Source organism: Canis lupus, chromosome 6 (genome assembly GCF_003254725.2).
Source record: "Canis lupus dingo isolate Sandy chromosome 6, ASM325472v2, whole genome shotgun sequence".
Lineage (NCBI taxonomy): Eukaryota > Metazoa > Chordata > Mammalia > Carnivora > Canidae > Canis > Canis lupus.
In genome coordinates this window covers 50,756,934-50,765,943 of record NC_064248.1, presented here as the reverse complement: position 1 = coordinate 50,765,943, position 9,010 = coordinate 50,756,934, and the positions used below count along the sequence as shown (strand labels likewise).

The following is a 9,010-nucleotide window of genomic DNA, read 5'->3' as shown; positions in this document are numbered from 1 at the left end:
TTGGAGAATGTTTCTGGAGGAAACGATGATTCAGCTGAGACCTGAAAAAGGTGAGAGATTGCCCTCTGAATGTTCTACCCTTTGATTACACAAGAAAGAATTTGGAAGATCAAAGCTGAGATTTTAGCTGGAAAGTCACTTAGGATGTTGGCATCTTTTTTAAAATTTTTTAATTTATGATAGTCACAGAGAGAGAGAGGGAGAGAGGCAGAGACACAGGCAGAGGGAGAAGCAGGCTCCATGCACGGGGGCCGGACGTGGGACTCGATCCCGGGTCCCCAGGATCACACCCTGGGCCAAAGGCAGGCGCTAAACCGCTGCGCCACCCAGGGATCCCGAGGATATTGGCATCTTGATTGTCTCTTTTCTGAGGCTAGTTTTGCCAATCTAGTGAGGATAAGAACGTGTCAAATCAACTGATTAAAATGGGTACAAAATGATAAAATGTTGCTATACTTTTTATTAATTATAGAAGCTTACATGGTGTGGTAGGCAATCTTTAAGATGGCTTCTGAAGATTCCTGCCTTCTGGTATTTACTCTCTTGTGTAATCCTCTTCTCCTTAAGTATGGCCTGGATTTATTGACTCCATTGTAAAGATAGACTATGATGGACATTATGATATATCATTTCCAAAGTTAAGTGATAAAACAACTGGATCTTCTTTATTGGGGCCAGTTCTCACCCCCACTCTTCCTTGGATTCATGACACTGGAGGAAGTGAGCTGCCATGTAAAGAGGTAGCTCTGGGAAAAGGACCCACAGCTCCGGGCCAAGGTCAACAATAACCATAGAAGTGAGTTTGGAAATGGATGACATTCCTGCACCTCCTCAGTTGGAACTTCAGATGAGACCACAGCTCTGACCAACTAGCCACCTAATTAAAGACTATGAGCCTAATGTAACCTGCTAAGCTTTGCCTGGACTCTTGACAGGCTTATTAAATACCTTGAGGTTTCCACTAAACTACAGGGAGGTCACAGATTAGAAAAAAAGAACATGACCAGAACTAAGGGATACATTATAAGATTAAGGGCAAAACTAAAATAGTTCCTTCCTAATAATGTGTAAAGTGAACCTCCATAAGCTGATTACTTTTCATTTACTTTTTTCTATGCCTCTGTGTTCTCAAACTTTTCTAAAATAATCTATGTTTATTATCAGCCCCAAAAAATCATTAAATATTTAAAAAGACAAATTATTTAAAAAATTGTTTTTCTTGTGGGAAAGCTTGATTGGAATATCATGAATACTGATGCTTATGAGTATGAAACAGTTAAGACTTGAAAAAAGAATAAATAAATAGGATCAAAAATGCAAGTGGGCATGAATACATTTAGAAGGTACATATATAATAAATTGGAATTTTGAGTTAGTCAAGGTGGAGATTACAATCTATAGCTATTAAAAACTATCATTAAAATATCCTCTTAGGTCAGATGAGAGAGTGTTGCAAAGTAAAAATCTGGATAAAAATGCAGTGTTATTTTTTAACTGAGAATCATGAATCATGGTAGTTTATAAAAGAATATAAATCCTCATTCTAGATGACAAGTATATTAGCCAGACACTATCTGGCACTTTTACTCAGAGAATGAGGTCATGGCAAGGGATGTGTTCTGTTGACAACAACCAGTATTCAAAAATGTTGACCTTTACTAATCAAAATTGAATTCTACCTAGAATTCGTGGACTTGGAAATCAATGAGAGCAAATATTTCTCAGCTTCTAACTGGATCTCCTTCTTCACTGTACTTGTATGAGATTATGATCTGCCAAAACAAATATTTGGTGTAATTTATGTATAAGAGCAGTATATTTTTACATAAATTAAGAAGAAAAGCACACCATTGCAACATTATACTGAAATAACCATAAACATTTTTAGTAATACAGAGTATTTTAATAATATTATGCATACCAACTTGAAGGTTTGTAACTGAGGACTTTGTTCCCCCTTTTAGCCATGCTTTTTCTTTTTTTTTGTTTGTGTGTGTGTGTGTGTGTGTGTGTGTGTGTGTGTGTTGTTTTTGGTTTTGTTTTGTCCAATGTGGTATGCCTATAAGGAGAGTGGAATGATGAAATCACTAATAATTTAATAATGTAGCATATGACTTTTATAAGAAAACAAATGACAGATTCTTTTTCTTTTAAAAAATACATGCAGATTATTTGGGGAGTAAGAGTCATGGATGCCTTGCTTCTCCCTGCTTTATCCATCCTCAGATTGCTCATACTCTCTGAGTCAGCATGGACTTTACAGATGTGTGTTAGAAAATTCTAAATGAAGTCCTTATCGACTGAACTGAGAGATGTCAGAATAGAATAATATAATACTCAACTGATATACTATAGAATCTAGAAGTATCTTCTAGATCTTCAGTCTTCTTATTTTTTCCAATGAGGAAACAGAGAACCAGAGAAGTTAATGATTTGGCCAATGTCTTATACCCAAAAAAACGGGAATAGAACCTTGATCTCACTTGACACCCAGCTTGAATTCATTAAATAATAATAATAATAACAGTAAATCAAATAACTTGCCTTTTGGAGATGCCTTATAGTTTACACAATATTTTACATTTCATCTTATGTAATCCTTTGGGGTAGGAGAATGGTGTTGTTTTTATTTTATAGACAAAGTGAGGCTCAGATTCTTTATAAACAAAGGTACTGGGAGATCCACTGCATAGACTCAGATCAATATTTAATTTGTCTATTGAGCAATTAACATGGACAAGGCATTACATTAGATACGTAGTTTCACTCCCTGCTACATATCAGAATCATGTGAGTAGTTTTTAAAGCACATCCATACCTTAACCAACCCCCTAGGGAGTGATATTTAGTTTGAAAAGCAGTATTTTTAGAAAAATTCCCAGAGGATTCTATGTGAAACCATATTGAGAACCACTGTACTAAAAGAAAAAAAGTGTGCCTGTGCATTCAACAACTATTTATTGTATGGTTATTATGTGTCAAGAATTGTTCTAAGTGCTGAACATGCCACAGTAAATACCACAAAAATATCTGTCCTCTTTGAATTTACATGCTGGTGGGAGACACAAATAATAAAACCAATATAATATTGAATTTGGAGATAAGTAAAACTGGAAAAATGAAACCAAAACCAAGGAAGGGGAATAGAAAAGGAGATAAATATTGCCATTTTGAATAGGGTAGCATTTGAACAAAGACCTGAAGGAGATGGGAGAGAGAAAAACATCATGCTGATATTTTTGAATAAAGTCTTCTGGACAGAATGAAAACCAAGTGCAAAAGCTTTGAAGCTGGATCATGCCCAGTGTACTGTAGGAACAGCAAGGAGGCATTGGTAGGAGCCAATTTAGTGAGGGGAAAAGTAATAGGAAATGAAGTAGGAATGGGGAATAGATAATGTAGGACTTTGTGTATCATTGTAAGAAATTTGGATTTTATATAACAAAGATGGAAAGCCAATGGAATATTTTGGGCTGGGGAGTAATAAGATCTGATTTTCACTTTAAAAAGATCACGATGTATAGAACAAAAAATGTAAGGTGACCAGGACAGATCTGTACATATGCACAGAAACTGAAGGCCCATTAGGAGGCTCTGCAATGATCCAAGTGAGGGATATCATGATTGAAACCACAGAGATGACAGTGAAGGGGGTGAGAAACAACTGGATTCTGAATATATTTTGAAGTTAGAACAACAGAATTGACAACTTGGGGATGTATAAAGAATTTCAATCTAAAATGAAACCAGGGGATGTAGAATGGAAAACCTCACACAAGTGCTCTCAGAAAAACAGGACTTAATGACTGAGAAACTGATATCCTGTAAATGCCCAATTTACAAAAAATTTATCATACTTAGAATTTTCTAAAAATGATAGGGAACTGATCAGGGGTTGCCTCATATTAGCCTTGGAAGGTTTTGGTTATGGTTTACAGAGGCAAGAGCAAGAGATGACCCAGGTTGAGTTGGTTTCACAAAACCAACTGAACTGAACTTTTGTTTGTATGACTGGACTGGTGTTGTCTGCTTGGGAAATGTTTAAAGCTGGTCTCCATTTGTTTTGATTTTAACACACTTTACTGATGTCCTCCCCTCTTTACGTTCCCTGCCCATAAATACAGTCTAGCCCTAAACTTTAGCAGGCTCACCTGTACCTTGCTACAGTTTGTCCCCAAATGCAATCCCTCTTCTATTCCCAAACAAGCTAACCTTTTTGAGGTAGCCTCAGTTTACCGCTTTAGGTTGGCAGATGTGTGGCTTAAAGTAGTGATACTAGCCCAGGATGATGCCCAATTTGGGGCCTGAGGGACTGGGATTTCAGAGCACTCAATAGTAAAACCTCAGAATACATGAAACAAAGCTGATTAAACCAAAAGTAGACAAATCCACAATTACAGATAGGAGAGTTAACATTCTTCTAACAATAATTGATAGAGCAAGTAGACCAAAAAATCAATAAGGACATAGAAGGTTTTAGCAACTTGACCCAATTAATATTTGTAGAACATTACAGCAAGCTGCAGAAAACCAACTTGTCTAATGCACGTGGAATAGATCATCTGCTGGAGTATTGGTCTAGATAAAGTTCAAATGATTTAAATCTTAATAGATGTTTGCTGACTTCAGTAGAATTAAATTAAAATCAATAATGGTAAGACATCTAGAGAACCCCTAAATATTTAGATATTTAAACACTAATTTCTAAATAATTTATGAGCTAATTATTTTAACATTACCCATAGAAATACATACAAAACTTCTTAATTAGCAAATTAAATTCATCAACACTTACAAGAGGTGATATGTCATGAAAAAGTGAAGTTTATTCCAGGAATATAAGATTAGATTATGTTCAAAAGCCAATCAGTGTAATTCTTCATGTTGACATAATAAATGAGAAAAATCTTATGATCATTTCAATAGATGCAGGAAAACAATTTTGAAAAATTTATTACCTAGTCATGATTTTTTAAAAAGTCTCAGCTAGCCAGGAATGAAAGGGAATTTTCTCAATCTGATAAAGATCATCTATGAAAACTCTATAATTAACATCATATTTAATGAAGAACTAAAAAATGCTTTCACCCCAAAGTTAGGAACACTGAACTTTCACTCAACATTGTACTGGAGGTTCCTAGCCAATGCAGTATGGCACCAAAAAGAAACACAACTATAAAGATTGGCAACAAACAAGTAATGCTACCTTTATTCACAGGCAATATGATTGGTTATCTTAAACTGCATTTCACACATATGCACACACACACAAACCAGTAAGTGTGGTCGATTTACAAAAATACATTTTATTCCTGTATGCTAGCAGTAATCAATGAGAAAATGAACTGTAAGAACACCTTTTCCAATACTGTCTAACAATGTAGAATACATAGGGATAACTTTAACAAAAGAAATGCAAGTCTTATATGCTGAAAACTGCAAGACAGACTTGGAAAGATTGTGTTCATGGAATAGAAGACTCAGTATCATTTAGATATCAATTCTCCCAACTGATTCACAGAGTCACTGTAATGCCAAACAAAATCTCAGAATTATTTTTCATAGAATATGAGATCATAAATTTTATATGAAAATGAGTAAGGCTTAGCATAACCGAAAGAATCTTGTAAAAGAACAAATTTGGAAGACTTGCTATATGACTTCAGAGATAAGTGTTTTTTGACATTCTTTCCATTATTGTTCTCCCCTCTCAGAAGGAAATTAAATTACAATTCTCCGGAAAGAGAGAAATTACATCTTAAGTAATAAGATTTTGCCAGGTAAGTTTGAAATTTGGTGTTATTCACCAATGTAAATCCAAGATTTTTTCACTCCATAACCAAGAACCAATTTTCACCAGGGGTAATACCTTCGTTGAGAACACATTTTAATGAGCTATAGTGATGTGGACAGTATGAGCCTCCTTTAGATGTTCTAGAACAGACAAAATCAATCTGTATGATAATAGATAAAACAGTGGTTACCTATGGTGTGTAGGGTTTGACCCAAAAGGGGGCACAAGCAACTTTCCAGAATGGTTGAAATATTCCATATCTTTATTGGCCTGTCATTATGGGGATGTCCCACTTGTCATATCTCATCAAATTTTGTATATCAAATCACTATATATAAATTTTACACTGCTAAAATAAAAAATGCTATGAAGATCATAGTTTAATTTAAAAGAATATGTCCTTATATTTGTCATCCAAAATACACAAACAAATTAGGCAATAAGTACATCTTGGAAAGTTACACCCTCTATTCTATATATTACTTTATTGATATCTGGTGACAAAAATATTTTCATTTGCATTTCTAAAAGTTATATGAACATTGAATTAAAAAATGAAGCACGGGATGACGAAAATAAATTTTAATAACTGCCACCCCATTGTTTTTCTACCTTGGTAAGTTGCCTTAAATCTTCTCAGGAAAAGATGTCTTCTAGTTACAAATGCCACATGGCAAAGTACCTCAAAACTTTCCACATTAAAATAACCCTTTTCTTTTTGTTCACACTTTTGTTGCAGGTCAGGAATTTAAGAAGTCCTCACACAGGCAACTTATGCTCAAGGAGTCTCACGTGGTTGCAGTCAGATGTTGCTGGGACTGCGGTCAGATGAAGGACCAACGGGGCATAACGTCCAATATGGCTCACTCAAGTGAATGTGAGTTGCTAGCTGTTCATTGAGCCCTCACTGGCCTGTTGACTAATGTGACCACACGTGGTCTCTCCAGCATAATGGTCTGAGGGTAATAGGACTTCTTAGGCAGCAGTTCAAAGCCCCAAGTACAAGTGTACCAGCGAACAAGACAGAAGCTATGTCATCTTTTCTGATCCAGCCTTGGATGTCATGCAGAGTCACTTCTGCATTCTCTTAGCTACAAGTAAGTCACAAGTGTACCCAGATTCAAGGAGAGAGGACACAGAGTAGACTTCTCCATGGGAGCACTATCAAAGAATTTCCATTCTTTTTTTTTTTAATTGCCACTGAGGAAAAGAAAATAAATGAATTAAACATGTTTTTTTTTTTTTTTTGCTTTGACTTGAAGAGCAGAGATCCATTGAGATCCAGCATATTCTAGCCTGAGTGGAAATTTTTTTTTAATATTTCATTTATTTATTCATGAAAGACACAGAAGGCAGAGACACAGACAGAGGGAGAAGCAGGCTCCATGCAGGGAGCCCGATGTGGGACTCGATCCTGGAACCCTGGGATAATGCCCCAGCCAAAGGCAGATGCTCAACCGTGAGCCACCCAGGCGTCCCTGGAAAATACTTTTGAGAGATTAAGATTTCATCTATAAGTTGAGATCAATGTTATTATATTCATACGATCTCTCTTAGTACTTTCACCTAATCAGTATTGCTATCAATGGAGTAGTTGGGGTGGGGTGGTAAAGATTTGGAACAATTAAGTATAAATATATATTTTTATGATTCAGCAGCTTCTCAGGGATGGAGCTTTAAGTTACTTGTTCATTTACATAGGAGCAGGATTAGGTAAGAACATAGAGCTGTTGAAGATTCTAAATTCAGGGGACTTAAGATTCTCTTTTTTAAAAAAACTTTTTGAGTAGAGTTGACACACATTACGTTAGTTTCAGGTGTACAATATAATGATTCAGCTTCTCTCCCTGTAATGCTGTCCTCACCACAAACGTGGCTCCCGTCTCTCAGCATACAACGCTATTACAATGTCATCGACTATATTCCCTTTATCCCCGTGACTTATTCATCCCACAACGGAAGGCTGTACCACCTCAAAATATGAAATGCTTCATGAATCTGTGTGTCACCCTTGTGGGGGCCATGCAAATCTTTGTGTTGTTCCAATTTTAACATACATGCTGCTGAAGTGAGCACAGGATGATTGTTTTCTACCCATTTATATATACACTCATGAAGAATTCATGCATTTATTGGGAAATTTTCACTTCTTTTTCTAGAAAGCAAGAGGAAGTTGCCTAACTGGGATGGCCAGTCTTTAATTCTATGATTTCAACTCCCTGTTGTGAGAGATTCCTGGAAAGGGGTATCAAGACCCTTTTGCAGGAAGGAAGCCAGCTCTGATGCCTGAGTGGTGGTCATGAAGGATGCCTGTGATGGGACAAAGAACCCAATAATTTAATGCCAAATAGTCACGCTTGAGAGGAAAAGCTCAGCTCCGTGACATGTTTGCAGGTTTTCTTTCAACTGTGCCAAACCCTCTCATCCCGTAACGGGATGTGGACTGACTGCCCATGGAGGCAATGAGTACTACAGATATGTAGTTTTCATACAATTATTTATGTCAGCCTCTGGAAACATGTTGAATTGAGGTAGGTGGTAGGGTATCTAGAAGTTTGGTCTTTATCTCAACTTCACTATTGATTTTGGAATAAATCCTGGGAAAATGCTTACTTATGACCACCTGGATTTCTTCTTTCAAGAGGAATTTTATGGTAGACTAGCAATTTATTTGTTAGTTTTCTTGGCTCTGACGTGATAATGTCTTTGGTAAATATGAAGCCATATTACTCTACTGCACAAGAAAAAAATGATAGAATCTGAAATGGTTCTTCTCAGACTCATTTTTCAAACAGATCTCCTGGTTTAGTTGGAAACGAATGACTTACACACCGGCAATGTGTTGGAAAACTGTTACTTTATGATTGTGTGCGAAAGTAAATGAGGTGTCAGGTAAGCCAATCAATCAGCTCTGTAAAGCATCATCTGTTCTCAGTAATGAATAGTTTCTCTCAACATTTGGTTAATTTTTCTTGCTGTGATCTAAAAAGTCTTTCTTGAATCTAAACTACAGAGTGATATAGGGAACTAGGGGTCATTTACAATGATGTCACCTTGCAGCTCTACCTGCCTTTGAAGTTGGGTTTGGGGTTACTATATGCTTTTAAAAGTTCCTGCTTCAGTGATTACTTTGCCACTAGCTGGTGTTTCATCTCTACATTTCTGGATCAAAAATGTGGAGTCTCTGGGGAACCTCAGACTGCTGGACCAATCCTT

The 9,010-nt window shown here is 36.4% G+C and overlaps 1 long non-coding RNA gene and 1 other non-coding gene across 2 annotated transcripts; one reads left to right on the top strand and one right to left on the bottom strand.

The window, feature by feature from the left end:
• Window positions 1-6,196: 6,196 nt before the first annotated feature.
• On the top strand, window positions 6,197-8,403 carry LOC118354993 (uncharacterized). Its single transcript, XR_004816563.2, has 2 exons — window positions 6,197-6,671; window positions 7,954-8,403. It is a non-coding gene; the product is annotated as an uncharacterized LOC118354993 (long non-coding RNA).
• LOC112641150 (U6 spliceosomal RNA) lies at window positions 7,769-7,870 on the bottom strand. The gene has a single exon (XR_003124536.1). It is a non-coding gene; the product is annotated as a U6 spliceosomal RNA (small nuclear RNA).
• Window positions 8,404-9,010: the final 607 nt, after the last annotated feature.